The 21,529-nt window shown below is 35.4% G+C and overlaps 1 long non-coding RNA gene across 1 annotated transcript; it reads left to right on the top strand.

Moving 5' to 3' along the window:
- Window positions 1–2,273: 2,273 nt before the first annotated feature.
- On the top strand, window positions 2,274–5,270 carry LOC122470860. Its single transcript, XR_006294019.1, has 2 exons — window positions 2,274–2,345; window positions 5,131–5,270. It is a non-coding gene; the product is annotated as an uncharacterized LOC122470860 (long non-coding RNA).
- The last annotated feature ends 16,259 nt before the right edge of the window (window positions 5,271–21,529 follow it).

Consider the following 21,529-nt stretch of genomic DNA (forward strand, 5'->3'; position numbering starts at 1 on the left):
AAGAAAGGAAGGAAGAAAAATAAATGGACAAATATAACAATTTTATGGAATAGAAATTTCTGTATTAAGATGTTATTTGTACCAAAACTGTTCTATGAATTTAACAAGATTCATTCAAATTACCCGGGGGTATTTTTGTAGAAATTAATATGGTGCCCTTGTGCAAACCACTTCAACTTCCAAAACAAATTAAAAAAAATAACGTTTACTTTTGAGAGAGAGAGAGAGAGAGAGGGAGAGAGAGAGAGCAGGGTAGAGAAAGAGGGAGGCTCTGAGCTGTCAACACAGAGCCCAATGCAGGGCTCAAAGTTATCTACTGCGAGATCATGACCTGAGCCGAAGTCAGATGCTTAACTGACTGGGCCACTCAGGTGCCCCTTCCAAAACAATTTTTAGGACGAAGAATAATGTTGGAATATTTCTACTACCTGATATGAAGACATACTGTAAAGTTACATTAATCAAGTGAATGTGGTAGCTGCATTAGGATAGGGATATAGATCAATAGAATAGAACAAAGAACAGATAAAGAGTCACACAAGTTTTTAATTAATTTTGAAAAAACACTAACATGCAATGAGGGAAATTGTTTTTTTCAAGAAATAATGCTGGATGAACTGAATATTCATATAAAAGTTAACATTAACTCATCTTACACCATATATTAAAAATAACTCTAACTGAATAATAGACTTAAAAACAAATAATAAATAAAGGATAAATCCATAAGTACTTTAAAGAGAAACTTTAATTTTTTAATGGTTATTTATCTTGGAGAGGGAGAGGGAGAGAGAGAGAGAGAGAGAGAGAGAGAGAGAGAGAGAGAGAAGGGCAAAGAGAGAGGGAGACACAGAATCTGAAACAGGCTCCAGGCTCTGAGCTGTCAGCATGGAGCCCGACGCGGGACTCTGGCTCACAAACTGTGAGATCATGATGAAGAAATGAACCATGTATCATGACCTGAGCCGAAGTTGGATGCTTAACTGAGACACCCAGGCACCCCTTAAAGGGAAAATTCTAGAGAGAAAAAGTCTTTGCAATTTTGGGGCAGGTGAAAATTTCTTAGGACAAAAAATAATGTATAAACGAAAAAAAAACATAAATTGGATTTCATTAAAACTAAAAGTGCTCTTCAAATGACACCATTTAGACAATGAAAGGGCAGGCAAGACAATGGAAGAAAAATATATATAAAAGTCCTCATATTAAATATATAAAGAAGTCTTATAACTCAATAGAAAGAAGACAATTCTTAAAAGTGAGCCAAATATTTGAAGAGAACTTCATGAAAGAAGATATGCATTTGATCAATGAGCACATAAAAAGATAATATCAACAGCAGAAAAATGCAAGTTGAAACTACAATGCAAAAGCACTATACATCAACTAGATTGACTAAAATTTGAAAAGCCTGACAATGACAAGTTTTAGCATGGTTGTAAAGCAACTGGAATCTTCACACATCGCTAGTAGGAATGCAAAATGTCACATACAACTTAGAATACAATTTGGAGTTTCTTATAAAGTCACAAATGCACTTACTATACAACCCTAAATACCCTTTCCTTAGTATCTATCTAAGAAACATAAAAACATGTAACAACAGGGAGATGTGTATAAGAATGCCCATAGAAACTTCATTCTCAATAGCTAATAGTAAACAACCCAAGTGTCTGTCAACGCATAAATGGGTAATTAAATTGTGAAATAGCCATATAATGCAATTCATTATGTCACTGAAATGACATAAACTATAGATAAATAAAACACAGATACAACTCAAAAACATAACTAAAAGGAATGAAATCATGCATAAACAGAATGCATACTGTATGTTTCCACTTGTTTTTGGAAATTCAAGAGCAAGCAAAAGTAATCCATGGTAACAGAAATCACATCAGGGATTAGTCTAGGACCAGAATTGGGGGAATTTACTAGAGGACTATGGGGAAACATTTTTGGGATGATAGAATGATTCTAGTTCTTCACTGTGGTGATGGTTCCAAAGAATATACCTTTGCCAAAACTTACCAAGCTGTACAATTACAATAAATACATTCTACCACATGCAATTATAACTCAAAAGATTATTTAAAGATGGATCATGTGTGAGAAGCAGTACACAATTTTAAGAGTGATATCTTGGGTAGGTAAAAGGTGTTGAGATCCAAGTGATGGGATTAACACTGAGATCTTAGGTACAGTTTCGGAGTAAGGAGACATTGAGAGATAATCTGTATTTAGTGCATAGTTTAGTACTTTATCTTTACTTTTTCCAGGTGAATAAACAATGGAGAGATTGGCCTTTTTGAAGGAAGCACACTTTGCTTCAAGTAATGCAAGAGGTAAGGATTAGTTCTTTGGCAAGAGTTGAAACAGAGAAAAAAATGCAAGAATGAAATCCAAAGGTGGTTTGAAAAAAAAAAAAAAAGCAAAGCAAAGCAAACCCAACCCAACCCAACCCACACAGGACCAGGGGACAGATTTAGAACAGATTTAGGAGGCACTGAACAGAGGAGAGGCACTGAAAAAGGACGAGGAGGGGAAAATGAAATTTAAAGGATAGTTCCTTGAAAACCTGCCAGAAATGAAGTCAGCAAAAACATAGTTGGATACTTATTCCAACCTTCAGAAGAGTCTCAGAAGAGGAGATGTTGGCCCTTTTTAAAGTCCAGGGCCAGTCTTTACATTTATGTTCTGTATTTCTTCTAGGTTTTAGGCCCTAAGCCACCTGTGATTCCTTTACTATTCTCTTCCTTTTGAATCTTCCACTTTTCTCTCACCATTAATTCCTTCCCACCAAAGTACCAGTGTGCTGATGTGTTTTTCATCTTAATAACAACAACAAAAACCTTCCCTCCAGCTTGCCACTTTCGCCAACTACCAACCTATCTTTTCCTTCCTTTAAAGACAACCCCCACCCTCCTGCCCCAGAACATTCAACAGTCCCTTCCTATTCACACTGTGGTCTTCAGATCAGCACCATCATTACCTGGAAGCTTATCCAAAGTGTAGAATCCCAAGCATTCTATTTACCCCATTTTTTCTGATTTTTTTCCATGCTTTGGTAATGGAATTGATATCATTCCATAAATTTTCCCAATCTGAGCTATAGTTCAGAGCCATCTACCTGGATTCACTTCACTACACATTGAATTTATTGCAAAAAAATAAATTTCAAGATACCTAGGATCCAAAATTAAATCCAGAATCCTTATTTAAAAAGAAGCATAGTTTATCTATTATAAAAATGAATTGAAGATATATGCATGGGAGTAATTGTAATTATGAACTATAAACTGTACAATATAACCCAGCTGAGCAAGTAAATAATGCATAAATGAGGTGACTGGACGGTGAAAATTTGTTAGGGTCAATAGGTGGTACGCCTTATTGCAATCTAGTTGGTAAATTAGCAAAAGTAGTTAAAAATATAGAAGACGACATACAGTAGAATATTTGAATTTGAAACAGATGAAATGACAGGTCAATTACAACTCTATTTGTGATAAGCACAAGACTGTGGCTCCAACATTAAAGGCTAGATAACAAGTAGTCTATCCCCACTGTCCTTAAGGTTTTTCATCTCAGTTTTCTCCTATTTTCCTCTGATCCTCAGTATCTTCATGTTATGAGTGTAGCAACTGTGCCTACATCTTAGCTTTGTTGTGATTATTAAATGAGATTAGAAATGTAGGGCACTTTGCACATTGTCAGGAACTTTGTTAGTCTTTGTAAATGTTAGCTATGGTTTTTTATCCTTTCACTTCTCTGTCCCCTCCCCCATCTAATTCTCCTACTTTTTAGGACCAATACTAGTATTCTTAGATACTACTGTGACCATCCTTAACATTCTTTTTATCATAATTATGCTACTCTTCCATATTGCTTAAAATTTGGCAGGACTTCTACTAAATTTATAGAATATGCCAATGTCATTATACAGAACACATGTTTGCGAGCAAGTAAATGCATTCCTAATGCTTTAGTATGCTGTGATTGCTCATTTATTAGCATTGCCATATGTGCACTATGTTTATATAAGGGAGACTTGTTCTTACAACTGAAGGGAAAACATCACATTATAATTAAGAATGACAAGTGATATGGACTTGACTATACTATATTAATGATTTGTCACTCTTGTTAATACAGTAGTCACTAAATTATAATAGTATTAAAAACATTATTAAAGAAATATTTGAAGTACATTGCAAATATTTGACATATCACATGTTTTTCCAATGCTAATTCTTCTAATCAAAGGTTACAATGTGATAGACATCTTCTGGGGTGACTTCTATTCACAAACTAGATACTCAGTGACAAATGTTGGCAGAGCCAATATATTAGTCAATATATTAGCATAAAACATAATGCATACTAAAAAAAACTGATGCACCAGATTTAATGGGGTGGCAAAGATAATTTAACTTAGCAAATATTTGCAAAGGTGTGATCAGGGACAAGGAAACTAACAAGGAGCAGAGAGATGCAATAGTGGGGCCTTTGAATGGCAAGGGAAAAGACAATAGTTACAAGAACCCAGTTGAAAGGTGGTGCTATGGAAAAGACTTCCAAACAGGAGAGGTAACTCTAGTGGAATGCAGTAACTGCCAGAATTGTATTGGGGTAGGTAAACAAAATTATAAACAGGATTATAAAATTCCTGACCTCTTTTCACTCTCCTCTGATTTCCTCCCTATCTCTTCCAATGACCAAACCCAAGAAGACAAAGTGTTATATAGTCCAAGAAGGGGAGCCTGTAGCTGTCACCTCCAGCATAATAGAGCAAGGTAGAGAAAACAAGAGGATGTTTCTGAGAGAGGCTAACAAAAAAAAACATATATGAAGACAATAATAATCTTTCATCAATCAAAACTGACATGCACAGAATTTTCCAAAATAGGCCCATACTGATATTATCTTTTACCTATGGTATCAGGATGCATGCTATTTTTTATTTGATCAAACTTACACAACGCTATATGTAAATTATATCTCAATAAACAGGAAAGCATTCAAAACCAATTTATAAATGTCTCTGCAGGATAGTCAACTGAGGAAGAGTGGATATGAAGTAGAAGATGCAATATACAATACACCTAACTGTTACTTTTTTTTCATCAGCGGCTAAAGGGCTGGCTAGATAAAAAGGAGAAGATTGTGGATTGGAAGAAGTATATCAGAGGAAGGCATATGATTTACATTTCAGTATAGACCCAACAGATGAAAATATTCAAATCTATAAAAAATGCTCATCTAAAGTATTTTACTGAAAAATATGTTCTTCATAATAAGTTAGGTAGAATGACCACTCTGTAGATGTCAGTTGTCTATCTTCTCTCTACAACACAGTATGACAGTGTGTTGTTTACTGCGCTCATACACAAAGAAGGAATGGGGTAAGACTGAGGGTCATTCATAGTCTGGGAAGCACAGATATTCCCTAATCAAGACCTCCATTTTGAGCCCTCAATTCTCTTAAAACAGCAACCAACCCCATTTCTTGCTTTCTGGGGACAAATAACTTTAGTACCATCACATCATGTTTTGGCCAGCAATTCAGTCTTACAAAATAATGACTTAAAGGCCTCAACAAGTACAAAAAGATTGAGATCATATCATGTATATTTTCTGAGCACAATACTATGAAAGTTGAAATCAACTACAAGAAAAAAATTGGAAAGATCACAAATACATAGAAGTTAAAGAAAATCTTACTAAAAAATAAATGGGTCAATCAGGAAGTTAAAGAAGAAATTTAAAAAAATACATGGAAATAAATGAAAATGAAAACAAGAAGGTCTAAAACCTTTGGATGCAGCAAAAGTAGTCCTAAGAGGGAAGTATAGAGCAGTACAAGTCTACCTCAAGAAGAAAAAACAATCTCAAACACACCACTTAAACTTACACTAAAAGGAGAAAGAAATAGAACAAATGAGGCCTAAAGTCAGCAAAAGAAGGGAAATAATTCAGATAAAAGCAGAAATAAATGATACAGAAACAAACCCCAGCCAACTTATGAAAAAGAAGAGAGTGACACCTAGGTGGCTCTGTTGGTTAAGCATCCAACTCTTTTTTAAAATCTTTTTTTTTAACGTTTATTTATTTTTGAGACAGAGAGAGACAGAGCATGAACAGGGGAGGGGAAGAGAGAGAGGGAGACACAGAATCTGAAACAGGCTCCAGGCTCTGAGCTGTCAGCACAGAGCCCGACGCGGGGCTCGAACTCACGGACCGCGAGATCATGACCTGAGCCGAAGTCGGCCACTTAACCGACTGAGCCACCCAGGCGCCCCAAAGCATCCAACTCTTGACTCATGATCTCACGTTTCATGAGTTTGAGTCCCACATCCACCTCTTCATTGACAGTGCAGAGTCTACTTCGAATTCTCTCTGTCCTCTCTCTCTGCCCCTCCCCCATTCTCTCATATTCTCTCTCTCTCTTTTCCTCTCTTTAAATAAATAAATAAATATTTTAAAAATATTCTCTTTTAATAGTTTGTATTTCTGTGGTATTGGTTGTGATCTCTCCTCTCATTCATGATTTTATTCATTTATATCCTTTATGTCTCTTTTTAAGTTTATTTATTTTTTTTGAGAGAGAGAGAAAGAGCACGTGAGTGGTGGAGGGACAGAGAGAAAGGGGGAGAGAGAGAGAGAATCCCAATATATAGATAGCACAGAGCCTGACATGGGACTCAATCCCATGTACTGTAATATCAAGACTTGCACTGGAATCAAGAATTGGATGCTTAGCCAACTGAGCTATCCAGGTGCCTTCAATTATAAGAGAGTATTATGAAAAATTACACGCCTACAAATTAGACAACCAGAAAGAAATGGGCAAATTCCTAGAAACATATAAACTACCAAAATTGAAACAGGAAGAAATACAAATCTTGAATAGGCCAATAACCAGCAAAAAAAAATTGAATCAGTAATCAAAAATGTCCCAACAAAAGTCCAGGGCCAGATGGTTCCACAGGGGAATTCTACCAAACATTTAAAAAGTTAAATCATATTCTTATCAAACTGTTCCAAAAAAAAAAATAGAAATGGAAGAAAAACTACCAAACTCATTCTATGAGGCTAGCATTACCTTCATTCCAAAACCAGACATAGACTACACACACACACACACACACACACACACACACACAGGAATTACAGGCCAATATCCCTGATAAAAATGGATGCAAAAATTGTCAACAATATAATAACAAATGGGGTCCAACAGTACATTAAAAGAATCATTCAACATGATCAAGTGAGATTTATTCCTGGCTTGCAAGGGTGGTTCAGTATTCGCAAATCAATCAATGCGCTACACCACATTAATAAAAGAAAGGATAAGAACCATATGATCCTCTCAAAACATGCAGAAAAAGCACTTGACAAAGTACAGCATCATTTCTTGATAAAAACTCTCAACAAAGTAGGGATAGAGGGAACATACCTCAACATCATAAAATCCATATATGAAATACCCACAGCTAATATCATCCTCAATGGGCAAAAACTGAAAGATTTTCCGCTACAGTCAGCAACAAGACAGGGATGTACAGTGTCATCATTGTTATTTAACGTAGTACTGGAAGTCCTAGCTTCAGCAGATAATAAAAAGAAATAAAGGCATCCAAATCATCAAGGAAGAAGTCAAACATTTACTATTCACAGACAACATGATACTCTACATGGAAAACCCCAAAGACTCCACCAAAAAATTGTTAGAACTGATACATGAATTCAGTAAAGTTGCAGGATACACAATTAACATACAGAAATCTGCTGCATTTCTATACACCAAAAAATGAAGCCGCAGGAAGAAAAATCAAGGTATTGATCTCATTTACAACTGCACCAAAAATCAGAAGATACCTAGAAATAAACCTAACCTAAGACATAAAATATTTGTAGCCTGAACTGTATATAACACTAATGAAATTGAAGATGACACAAAGACATGGAAAAACATTCCATCATCATAGATTGGAAGGAAAAATATTGTTAAAATGCTTATACTACCCAAACCAATATACATATTTAATGAAATCCCTATCAAAATACCACCAGCATTCTTCACAGAGCTAGAACACACAATCCTATTATTTGTATGGAACCACAAAAGATCCTGTTTAGTCAAAGCAATCTTGAAAAAGAAAACAAAGCTGGAGGCATAACGATTCCAGACTTCAAGCTGTACTACAGAACTATAGTCATCAAGACTACAGAAAAAATAGGTACATAAATCAATGGAACAGAATAGAAAATGAATAGATGGACCCACAACTATATGATCAACTAACCTTTGACAAAGTAGAAGAGAATACTCAATGGAAAAAAGAAGGTCTCTTCAACAAATGGTGCTGTGAAACCTAGACAGCTACATACAGAAGAATGAAACTGGACTACTTTCTTACACCAGACACAAAGATAAGTTCAAACTGGATGAAAGACCTAAATGTGAGACAGAAAAACATGGAAGTTTTACAGGAGAAAACAGGCAGCAACCTCTTTGTCCTAGGCTATAGCAACTTCTTACTTGACATGTCTCCAGAGGCAAGGGAAACAAAAGCAAAAATGAACTATTGGGACCTCATCAAGATAAAAAGCTTTTGCATGGTGAAGGAAACAATCAACAAAACTAAAAGGCAACTAAAGGAATGGGAGAAGATATTTGCAAATAACACATCAAATAAAGTGTTAGTATCCACAATCTATAAAGAACTTACCAGGGGTGCCTGGGTGGCTCAGTCAGCTGAGTGTCTGACTTCGGCTCAGGACATGATCTCACAGTTCGTGAGTTTGAGTCCCGCATCGGGCTCTGTGCTGACAGCTCAGAGCCTGGAGCCTGCTTTAGATTCTGTGTCTCCCTCTCTCTCTGCCCTTCCCCTGTTCACACTCTGACTTTCCTTCTCTCTCAAAAATAAATAAACATAAAAAATTAAAAAAAAGAAATTACCAAACTCAACACCCAAAAAAACAAATAATCCAGTTAAGAAATGGGTAGAAGACATGAATAGATACTTTTCCAAAGAAGACATCCAGATGGCTAACAGACATATGAAAAGATGCTCAACAGTGCTCATCGTCAGGGAAATACAAATCAAAACTACAATGAGCTATCACCATACACCTGTCAGAATGTCTAAAATTAACAACAACACAGGAAACAACAGGTGTTAGCGAGGATGGGGAAAAAGGAGAACCTCTTATAATGTTGGTGAGAGTGTAAACTGATGCAGCCACTCTGGAAAACAGTATGGAGGTCCCTTTAAAGTTAAAAATAGAACTATGTTAGAATCTAGAAACTGTACTACTAGGTATTTATCCAAAGGATACAAAAATACTGACTTGAAGGTATATGTGAACCTGATGTTTATAGAAATAATAGCCAAATTATTTATCAACAATAGTCAAATTATGGAAAGAGTCCAAATGTCCATTGACTGATAAATGGATAAAGAAGTGATATTTACATACAAAGGAATATTACTAAGCCATTAAAAAATAAAATCTTGCCATTTGCAAGACATGGATGGAGGTAGGATGTATTATGCTAAGTTAAGTCAGGGAAAGATAAATGCCATATGATTTCACTCAAATGTGGGATTTACAAAACAAAAAGGCTGAATGTAGGAGAGGAAAAAAAAGAGAGAGTGGCAAAACATAAAACAGATTCATAACTACAGAGAATAGACTGAGGGTTGCTGGAGGGAAGGTGGGCTAAATGGGTTATGGGCATTAAAAAGGGCACTTCTTTTGATGAGCACTGGATGTTATATGTAAGTGATGAATCACTAAATTCTACTCCTGAAAGTAATATTATACTATACGTTAACTACCAGAAATTTCATAAAAGCTTGAAATGAACTATGAAATAAAATGGAGTGTTTTCAAAATAATAATAATAATAATAATAGTAATAGTAATAATAATAATAATGACTTAATATAAGTTAGAAATTGGTTTCTCTGGCCTTCATGAGTCTGCCCCATCTATTATGTATACCATCAGTGCATCTGACTCTATATTAATTCCAGCCAAATAAGTCATTTACCAGACAAAGAAAGGAATCAGTGGAATTCACTGGTTCAATCTCAACACAGCTTGAATACCCTGATAGAATGGGTTACAGATAACTTATATATGATGCCAGTGAAGAAAGAACACAGTAAAAGACTGAGTTATTATTTGAAAAATGAGATATATGTTTCTAGCCCAGTACCAACACGTAGAACTATCTCTCCCATGAATCACGTAAGTGTTGAGTTAAAGAGCAAAGTGAGTACCTCTTATCACCTAATGAAGCACTAAAATATTGTTTCTTGCCCCTTCCATTCTCAGCTTTTTGGGTCTCAAAGTTCTGGTATCTAAGAAAAACTTTCTTGTTTTTTTAATAAGAACAATTTATTTTATTTTATTTTGTTAATTTAATTTTATTTATTTCTAACAAATAACATACAACATTATATTAGTTTCAAGTGTATAATACACTGATTAAACAATTGTATACATTACTCAGTGCTTATCATCATAAGTGTACTTTAATCCCCTTCACCTATTTCACCCATCCCTCAACTCACCTCTCCACCGGTAACCATCACTTTGTTCTCAATAGTTAAGAGTCCATTTTTGTTTATTTGTTTATCTCTTTTCTTGTTTGTTTTGTTTCTTAAATTCCACACGAGTGAAATCATATGGTATTTTTGTTTCTCTGACTGGATTTATTTCACAGCATTATACCATCTAGATCCATCTATGTTGCTGCAAATGACAAGATATCATTTTTATGTCTAATATTCTACTGTATAAATGCACCACTTTTCTTCATCCATTCATCTATGGATGGACACTGTGGTTGCTTCCATACTTTGGCTATGGTAAATAATGCTGCAATATTCATAAGAGTGCATATATCTTTTGGAATTTTTTTTTTGCATTCTTTGGGTAAATACCCTGCAGTGGATTACTGGATCATATGATAATTCTATTTTTAATTTTTTGGGTAACTTCTATACTGTTTTTCACAGTGGCTGCACCAGTTTGCATCCTACCAACAGCACAAGAGTGTTCCTTTTTTTCCACACCCATGCCAACACTTGTTTCCTGTGTTTTTGAATGTAGACATTCTGACAGGTGTGAGGTTTTTATTTGCATTTCCCTGATGATTAGTGATGTTGAGCATCTTTTCATGTGTCTGTTGGCCATTTGTATTTCTTTGGAGAAACGTCTTTTCATGTCTTCTGCCCATATTTAACTGGATTATTTGTTTTTGGGGGGTGCTGAATTATGTAAGATTTTATATACCTTGGTTACTAACTTTTGCTGGATATGTCATTTGCAAATATCTTCTTCTAGTCACCAGGTTGTCTTTAGTTTTGCTGATTGTTTCCTGTGCTGTGCAAAGCTTTCATTTTTATGTAGTCACAATAGTTGATTTTTGCTTTTGTTTCCCTTGCCTTATGAGACATATCTAGAAAAATGATACTCTGGACGATTTTAGAAAAATTATGGCCTGTACTCTCTTCTAGGAGTTTTATGGCTTCAGGTATCACACATTTAGGTCTTTGAGTTTATTTTGGTGTATGGTATAAGAAAGTCGTCCAATTTCATTTTTCTGTATGTCGCTGTCCAGTTTTCCAAATATCATTTATTGAAGAGATTGTTTTTCACTCATTGAAAATTCTTGCCTCCTTTGTTTAAGATTAATTGGCCATGTAATTGTGGGTTTATTTCTGAGTTCTGTATTCTGTTCCCTTGATCTATTTTTGTGCTAGGTTTATACAGTTTTGGTAACTACAGCTGCAACTACAACTGCAGCCTTGTATTTTATCTTGAAATTTGGGATTGTTATTTCTCCAGTTTTGTTTTTCTTTTTCAATATTGTTTTGGCTATTTGGGTTTTTTTAAGGTTCTATACAAATTTTAAGATTATTTGTTCTATTCTGTGAAAAATGCTTTGGTGTTTTGATAGGGATTGCATTTGGGTAGTATGGAAATTTTAACGATATTTGTTCTCCCAATCCATGAACATAGAATTTCTTTCTATTTGTTTGTATTGTATTTGATTACTTTCATGAATGTTTTATAATTTTCAGAGTACAAGTCTTTCTCTTTCTTGGTTAAGTTTATTCCTAGGTATCTTATTTTTTTTGTTGTAATGGTAAATGAGACTGTTTTCTTCATTTTCCTTTCTGCTACTTCATTATTAGTGTATACAAATGCAATGGATTTTTGTATATTGATTTTACATCCTGGCCTTACTGAATTCATTTATTGCTTCAAGTAGTTTTTTGGTGAGGTCTTTAGGGTTTTCTGTATATAGTATTATGCCATCTGGAAAGAGTGAATGTTTCACTTCTTTACAATTTGGATGTCTTTTATTTCTTTTTTTCTTTTCTGATTGCTATGGGTAGGATTCCCAGTACTATGCTGAATAAGAGTAGGTGAGACTGAACATCCTTGTCTTTTTCCTGTCCTTAGGGGAAAAGCTGTCAGTTTTTCACCACTGAGTATTATGTTAGTTGTGAGTTTTCATTTATGGCCTTTATTATGTTGAGGCAAGTTCCCTCTAAACTTACTTTGTTGAGGGTTTTTATCATGAATGGATGCTGTACTTTGTTAAATACCTTTTCTATGTCTCTTGAAATAATCATATTTTTCTTTTCTCATTCACGTGACTTATCACATCGATTGATTTGCAAATATTGAACAACCCTTGTATACCAGGGGCAAATCCTACTCATTCATGGTAAATGGATTTTTTAATGTATTGTTGGATTCTGCATCTAATATATTGTTGAGGATTTTTGCATCTGTGTTCATCAGATACTGGCCTATAGTTCTCTTTTTTTACAGTGTCTTTATCTGGTTTTGGTATAAGGGTAATGCTGGTCTTATAGAATGAATTTGGAAGTTTTCTTTCCTCTTCTATTTTTTGGAAAGTTTTAGGAAAATAGGTGCTAACTCTTCCTTAAATGTTTGGTAGAATTCACCTATGTAACCGTCTGGTCCAGGACTTCTGTTTGTTTGTTGGGAGATTTTTGATTATAGATTCAACTTCAATGCTGGCAGTCAGTGTGTTCAAATATTCTATTTATTCTTGATTTAGTTTTTGGAGGGTATATATTCTTACGAATTTATCCATTTCTTCTTGGTTGTCCAGTTTGTTGGCATATGATTTTCCACAGTATTCTTTTATGATCCTTTGTATTTCTGTGGTATTGGTTGTTACCTCTTTTTCATTTCTGATTTATTTTTTATTTTTTTATTTTTGGGACAGAGAGAGCCAGAGCATGAACGGGGGAGGAGCAGAGAGAGAGGGAGACACAGAATCGGAAACAGGCTCCAGGCTCTGAGCCATCAGCCCAGAGCCTGACACGGGACTCGAACTCACGGACCGCGAGATCGTGACCTGGCTGAAGTCGGACGCTTAACCGACTGCGCCACCCAGGCGCCCCTTCATTTCTGATTTTGAGTTTTCTCTCCTTTTTCTTTCTTTCTTCCTCCCTCCCTTTCTTTCTTTCCTTCTTTCTTTCTTTCTTTCTTTCTTTCTTTCTTTCTTTCTTTCTTCTTTTTATTTATTTTTGTGATCAATCTGACTAAAGCTTTACCAATTCTGTATGCCTTTTCAAAAAACCAGCTCTTCGTTTCATCTATCTGTTCTATTGTGCTTTTAGTTTATTTTTCATTTATTTCTGTTATAATCTTTATTATATTGATTTGGGTTTGTTTGTTCTTTTTCTAGTTCCTTTAGGTGTAAGTATAGGTTGTTTACTTGAGATTTTTCTTCCTTCTTGATTGCTATCAACTTCCCTCTTAGAAGAGCATTTGCTGCATACAAATGATTTGGCACTATTGTGTTTTCATTTTCATTTCTCTCTCTCCCTCTCCCTCTCTCCCTCTCTCTCTCTCTCTCTCTCTCTGTGTGTGTGTGTGTGTATACACACACATATATAGTTGAATAATATATGAATATTGAACATATTCATATATATATGAATGACCATGTTATGGTCTAACATATGATCTGTTCTGAAGAATGTTCCATATGCACTTGAAAAGAATGTATAGTCAACTGTTTTTGGATAGAATGTTCTGTATAAATCTGTTACATTCATCTGGTCCAATGTGTCATTAACAGCCACTGTTTCCCTGTTGATTTTCTGTTTGTACGATCTATCCCTTGATGTAAGTGGGGTGTTACAGTCCTCTACTATCATGTATTACTATCAATTACTTCTTTTATGTTTGGTATTAGCTACTTTATGTATCTGGGTGCTTTCATGTTGAGTGCATAAATATTTACAATTGTTTTATCTTCTTGTTGGATTGTTCCCTTTATGATTATGTAGTGCCCTTCTTTGGTTCTTGTTACAGTGCTTGGCTCTTGTTTTAAAGTAGATTTTGTGGGGTGCCTGGGGGGCTCAGTTGGTTGAGCATCCAACTTCAGCTCAGGTCATGATCTCATGGTTTATGGGTTCGAGCCCGTGTAGGGCTCTGTGCTGCAGGCTCAGAGCCTGGAGCCTGCTTCAGATTCTGTGTCTCATTCTCTCTCTGCTTGTCCCCAACTTGTGCTCTGTCTCTGTCTCTCGAAAATAAATAAAAATGTAAAAAAAAAAAACTAGAGTTTATTTTGTGTGACATAAGTATTGCTACTCTGGCTTTTCACTTCCATTTGCATGACAAATGTTTCTCCACCCCCTGACTTTCAATCTGAAATGCATTTCTTGTATGCAGCATATAGATGGGCCATGCATTTTGTCACTCTATGTCCTTTGATTGGAGCATTTACTCCATTTACATTCAAATAAATTATTGATAGGTATGTACTTATTGCCATTTTGTTACCTTTTTAATGTTTGTTTTTGTAGTCCTTTTCTGTTCCTTTCTTCTCTTACTCTCTTCTCTCATGGTTTGTTGGCTTTCTTTAATGACATACTTAGATACTTTTGCCTTTATTTTTTGCATATTTATTACCAGTTTTTAATTTGTGGTTACCATTAGGCTTATATATAATATTTTATGTATATAGCAGCCTATATTAAGTTGATGGTTGTTTAAGTTTGAACTCATTCTTTACTTCTCTCCCAGCTTACATGTTTTAGGTACATGGTGTTCATACTTTACATCCATTTCTGTTGCGAATCTCTTGACTGATTTTTATAGATATGTAATTTTACAGCTTTAGTGCTTCCCATTTTCTTAACTCCTACTTATGGTCTTTCCTTTCCACTCAAAGAATTCTCTTTAACATTTCTTGTAGGGGGTGGTTTAGTGGCCATGAATTCCTTTAACTTTTGTTTGTCTGGGAAACTATCTCTCCTTGTATTCTGAATGACAGCCTTGCTACATATTCATTATTGTAGTTTGGTTTTGTGTTTTTGTGTGTGTAGTTTTTTTTTTTTTTGTTTTGTTTTGTTTTGTTTTGTTTTTCTCTCTCACTTTCAGTATTTTAACTATATCATTCCACTCCCTTCTGGCCTGCAAAGTTACTGATAGCTTTATGGGGTTTTCCTTGTATGTAAATGTCTTTTCTTTTGCTGCTTTTAAAATTCTCTCACTACTTTTTGCCATTTTAATTACTATGGATCTTGGCATGGACCTCCTTGGGTTGATTTTGTTGGGGGCCTTCAGTGCCTACTGGATGTTGATTTCTGTTTCCTTCCCTGTGTTCAGAAAGTTTTCAGCTATTATTTCTTCAAATAATTTTTCTACCCCTTTTCTCTCTCTTCTCCTACTGGTATCCCTATAATGTTATTATGCTTGATTGCCCTTAGGCTATTTTTGTTTTTCATTATTTCTCTTTCTCTCCTCTATTCAGTTTCTTTGCTTTCCATTACTCTGTCCTCCAGGTTGCTGATCTGTTCTTCTGTTTCCTCTAGTCTTCGATTTTTCTCTCTAGTATATTTTTAATTTCAGTTATTAAGTTCTTAATCTCTGATTAGTCCTTTTTTTTATGTTTTGTATATCTTTGTTGATGGTCATTGGCACCCTCCTCTTTTCTCAAGTCCAGTGATTATTTTTATAACCATTACTTTAAATTCTTTATCAGGCATATTACTAATATCCTCTTCACCTAGGCCTCTTGCTGTACTTTTGTCCTTATTCTTTCATTTGGGACATTGTCTTTTGTCTCCCCATTTTCTCTAACTCTCTGTGTCTGCTTTTATGTGTTAGGAAAGTCTGCTAAGTCTCCTGCTCTTGAAGTAGCCACTCATGGCAAAATCAATATGTAGAACTTCAAATTCATTTGCAATGATCCCCCACACTCCCTTCTCTCCTCCTTACTGCCTCAAAGAGAAGATACAAAGGGCCTATTATAGATGCCTGCACACACTGAGTTGCATTACAAAGGAGAAATACTGCTGGAGAGATTCACCATGTAAAAGGAGCAAGCCATCCCATCTCTCCAATGCAATTCTCAGAAATATCCAGGATAGAGTGGTCAGAGTTTTGAATTTTTGCATATGCAGTAAGAACAGGAAAGAATGGTCAGGATCTGTGGTAGACTGCCTCACCCAACAGAGCAGGAGGGCACTTAGGAATTAGTTCTTTGTTCATGAATCAGGGCAGCAGTGGTGAGGATGAAGATAACAGAATGATACTCACTAAAAGAAAAATGTTAAGACTATGAATAAATACATGCACAATTATATTCACACACATATGTGCATATGCATGTTCATGTATGGGTAAAATTTCATTCAGTCTGCAAAATACATTTATGAAGACCGATCTGTGGGTGAATATATAACCCACATCTCACAGTCAAAGAAACACCATTTGCATCCAGACTTGCCTTACTCTGAAATTTGTTTTTCTTTTACTACAAATGAGAAGGTTTTTTTGCAACAAGAACGAAAAAATTTGTAACAAAATGGTAAATATTAATACCAATTCATAGTGAATTTAATATAAATAGTAATAATAAAAACAAAAATTACCCTTGGTTAATGTTGGTAAGATTCAACTAAGAGATTTTGATTGTCTTAGCAGTTGATAAGGATTTTATAAATCTTCAGATTTTCCACCTGCACTTCTTGAGATTAATCTACATTTACCAGATTTACCACCACATAGTTTATTTGCTCCTCAACTCACTGCATTCTGATTGTTGAATCACCAGTCTGCTAAACCTGTTCTCCTAAGACCAAAAATAGCATTTTCTTTCTCCATACCCCACCAGTCCTACATTTCAAGCATTTGTTAAACTTTCTTTCTCTGTAACATGATACTCTATGTAGAAAACCCAAAAGATTCCACCAAAAAAAATGCTAGAATTAATAAATGAACTCAGCAAAGTCATAGGATATAAAATCATAAAATCAATGTACAGAAATCTGTTGAATTTCTATACACCAGTAATGCAGCATCAGAAAAAGAAATCAAGGAATCTAATCCATTTACAATTGCACCAAAAACAATAAGATACCTAGGGATACCTAACCAAAAAGGTAAAAGATTTGTATTCTGAAAACTATAGAACACTTAAGAAAGAAATCAGAGGACACAAAGAATTGGAAAAACACTCCATGCTCATGGATGGAAGAACAAACATTGTTAAAATATCTATACTACTCAAAGCAATCTACCCATTTAATGCAATCTGCATAAAAATACAACCAGCATTTTTCACAGAGCTAGAACACACAATCCTAAAATTTGTATGGAACTGCAAAAGACCCAAAATAGCCCAAGCAATTTTGAAAAATAAAATCAAAGCTGGAGGCATCATGATTCCAGACTCCAAGCCATACTACAAAGCTGTAGTCACCAAGACTACAAAAAAACAGACACATAGATCAACTGAACAGAAGACCCATAAATGGACCCACAACTATATGGTCAACTAATCTTTGACAAAGCAGGAAATAATATCCAATGGGGGGGCAGTCTCTTCAACGAGTGGTGTTGGGAAAATGGGACAGCTACATGGAGAATAATGAAACTAGACCCCTTTTTTACACCATACATAAAAATAAATTCAAAATGTATGAAAGACCTAAGTGTTAGACAGGAAACCATCAAAATCCTAGAGGAGAACAAACGTAGGCCTTGACCTTGGCCAGAAGAACTCCTTACTAGACATGTCACCAAAGGCAAGGGAAACAAAAGCAAGCATGTACTACTGAGACTTTATTAGGATAAAAAGCTTCTGCACAGCAAAGGAAACCACAACACTAAAAAGCAGCACAAGGAGTGGGAGAAGATATTTGCAAATGGCATATCCAATAAAGGGTTAGAACCCAAAATCTATAAAGAACATAGCAAACTCAAAACCCAAAAAGCAAACAACCTGATTAAGAAATGAGCAGAAGACATTTATAGATACCTTTCCAAGGAAGACATTGAGATGGCTAACAGACACATAAAAAGTGCTCAACCTCACGCATCATCAGGGAAATACAAATTAAAACCACAATGAGATACCACTTCACACCTGTCAGAATGGCTAAAATTAACAACACAAGAAACAACAGTGTTGGCAAGGATGGGAAGAAAGATGAACCATCTCTGTTGGCGGGAATGCAAATTGGTGTAGCCACTCTGGAAAACAATATGAAGGTTCCTCAAAAAGTTACAAATAGAACTAATCCTGTGATCCAGCAATTGCCCTACTAAGTATTTCCTTAAAGGATACAAAAATAGAGATCCAGAGGGGTACATGTACCCCAATGTTTATAGCAGCATTATTAGCAATAATCAAACTATGGAAAGAGCCTAAATGTCCATTAACTGATAAATAGATAAATAGATAAATAAATAAATAAATAAATAAATAAATAAAGATGTGGTGTGTATATATACACCAGCCATCATATACTACTCAGCCATCAAAATGAATGAAATCTTTCCGTTGGCAACCATGTGGAAATAAGTCAATCGGAGAAAGACAAATACCATATGATTTCACTCACATGTGGAATGTAAAAAACAAAACAGCTGAACACATAGGAAGGTGAGAAAAAAGAGAGAGGGAAACAAACCATAAACAGGCTCTTTATTATAGAGAACAAATGGAGGGTTGACAGAAGGTAGTGGGGGGATATGGGATAAATGGGTATTAAGAAGGGTACCTGTTCTGTTGAGCACTGGGTGTTATAAGTGATGACTCATTAAATTCTAAACCCCTGTAAACAATATTACCTGTATGATAACTAACTAGAATTTAAATATAATTTTGAAAAAGTAAAATAAATTAGATATAAAGGAAAGAAAGAAAGAAAGAAGAAAGAAAGAAAGAAAGAAAGAAAGAAAGAAAGAAAGAAAGAAAGAAAGAAAAGAAAAGAAAGGGAAAGGAAAGAAAGGAAAGGAAAGGAAAGGAAAGGAAAGGAAAGGAAAGGAAAGGAAAGGAAAGGAAAGGAGGGGAGGAAGAAATAATTAGTAGCATCTATGAGAACACTATTTTCATTTGCGTAAAATAATTTTGGGTGTTTTCTATTTAAAAAATGTATGTGTGATCTAAATCAACTTATTTAGGGCTCCAGGGTGGCTCAGTCGGTTAAGCATCCAACTTCAGCTCAGGTCATGATATCTCAGTTCGTGAGTTCGAGCCCTGGGTCAGGCTCTGTGCTGACAGCTCAGATCCTGGAACCCACTTCACACTCTGTGTCTCCTTCTCTCTCTGCCCCACCCCCACTTGTGCTCTCTCTCTCACTCTCTCTCTTTCAAAAATAAAAAAAAAACATTAAAAAATATTTTAAAAATTGAATAAACTTATTATGTACAAAAAGAACTTTGTCTCTCTGCAGCAATGGTGAAAACTCACTCAGCAATGGTGAAAACAGTGTTTTGTTGTTGTGTTTTTTTCCTTGATAACTGCTTTTTAAAAAAGTGACTCCTGGGGTGCCTTGGTGGCTCAGTCAGTTAAGCCTCTGACTCTTGGTTTCAGCTCAGGTCATGACCTCACAGTTCCTGTGTCTGAGCCCCATGTCAGGCTCTGTGCTGACAGCATGAACGCTGCTTGGGATTCTCTCTTTCTCTCTCTCTCTACCCCTCCTCACTTTAAACAAACAAAGAAACAAACATTGTTTTTTTGGTTTTTTTTTTAAGTGACTTTCCTGACACCACACATTCTTGATTCCTTGCATGCATTTTTGATGGTTTCTGCTCTCTTTCCTGAGCCCATATTCTCTGACAAGTGTTGGTTCTTTTTCCAATTTGCACACCCCCTCTGGTGACTGCATCTACCACCATGGCTTCAATTACTTTTTATATATATGAAGAACTCCCAAATACATGTTTCAAGCCAAGCACTTTTTCTCTAAGCTCCAACTGCTAAAGATTCATTGAATATCTCCATTTGATCTATAGGAAATACAAACCCAGAAAAGCCAAAGATGCCTCATTTTGCTTTCACATCTCCTCCTCCCTTATCAAACCTTATACAAACCTCATTTTATTTTTTATCACTGCTATGCAATGAGTAGAGGAAGACAGAAACTTTGGGGTTACCCCTTTTCTATTTCCTTACCATACTTTCTTTTACTAAGTTCATATCCCTTCCACTGCCCTAGTTTAGGCACTCATCATTTCTTACTCTAAATCATGCAATAGCTTCTACCTCAGTTTTCTATATCCATAATTTCTCAAATCCATCATTTACACAAATGACTTACTTGCTACTCTGACTACACTGCTTCTCTTCTATTAATTCGTCAGTGATTCCCACTATAAACAGGATTAACATTCATACTCTAATACGTCTCCTTGAATAATTAGCTCTCTGACCATGCTTCCTTCTATTGCTTTAATTTTTGTCTCTTTGGCCAATCATGTTGTAGATGATTCACCAGACTGAATTGCTTACATATCTTGCTTCCCTGTCTGTCTCACTTCTGTTTGTCCTGGAATATCCCCACCCCCCCCCATTTCCCTCCATTAAGACCTAGCTCTGATGTCATCACCTATGGAAACATTTTCTAAGATATTCTTTCTAGTTTGATTAAATGTCCTTTTCTAGTTGCTTGGTAATGCCCTGAATACATTACTGCCACTGGTAAAAGCACTCCCAAGTTTCCACTACATTATTCTATGATTATGTCCTCATGTGATCCTGTTTCTGATCAGCGGTCTCCAATGTGTGGTGTCTATCCCCTAAGAACACAGAAGTAATGATTGGAACATTTATAGAATCCTCTACTGCTTTTTGCTTTTTCCTTTAGTTTCTCAATTTCTATTTATTTTTCTAAAATGTACATAACTTATTATATAAGGTGTTATATATACATTATAAGTAAATTAATATACACATAAAAAGGACATAAGCTCAAAAATTTTCATAATGGAGGTAATATCAATACATATAGAGCCCTCTGCCCTTTCCTCAGAACCACATTTTTCATGAGGCAGGGGCTGGGGTATTTAAACCTGGCATTTCTAATCCTTTGGCTGAGGGACTGCTTTCATTTAAGCCAGTGTTTCTTAAATTGTTATGCTTAGACCACTTGGGAAAGATTTCCCTGATAACCTGGTTAAAAATGAAACTTTTGGGGTCTCCTGAATCAAAATCGGTGAT

This window comes from Prionailurus bengalensis, chromosome D3, assembly GCF_016509475.1.
Source record: "Prionailurus bengalensis isolate Pbe53 chromosome D3, Fcat_Pben_1.1_paternal_pri, whole genome shotgun sequence".
Lineage (NCBI taxonomy): Eukaryota > Metazoa > Chordata > Mammalia > Carnivora > Felidae > Prionailurus > Prionailurus bengalensis.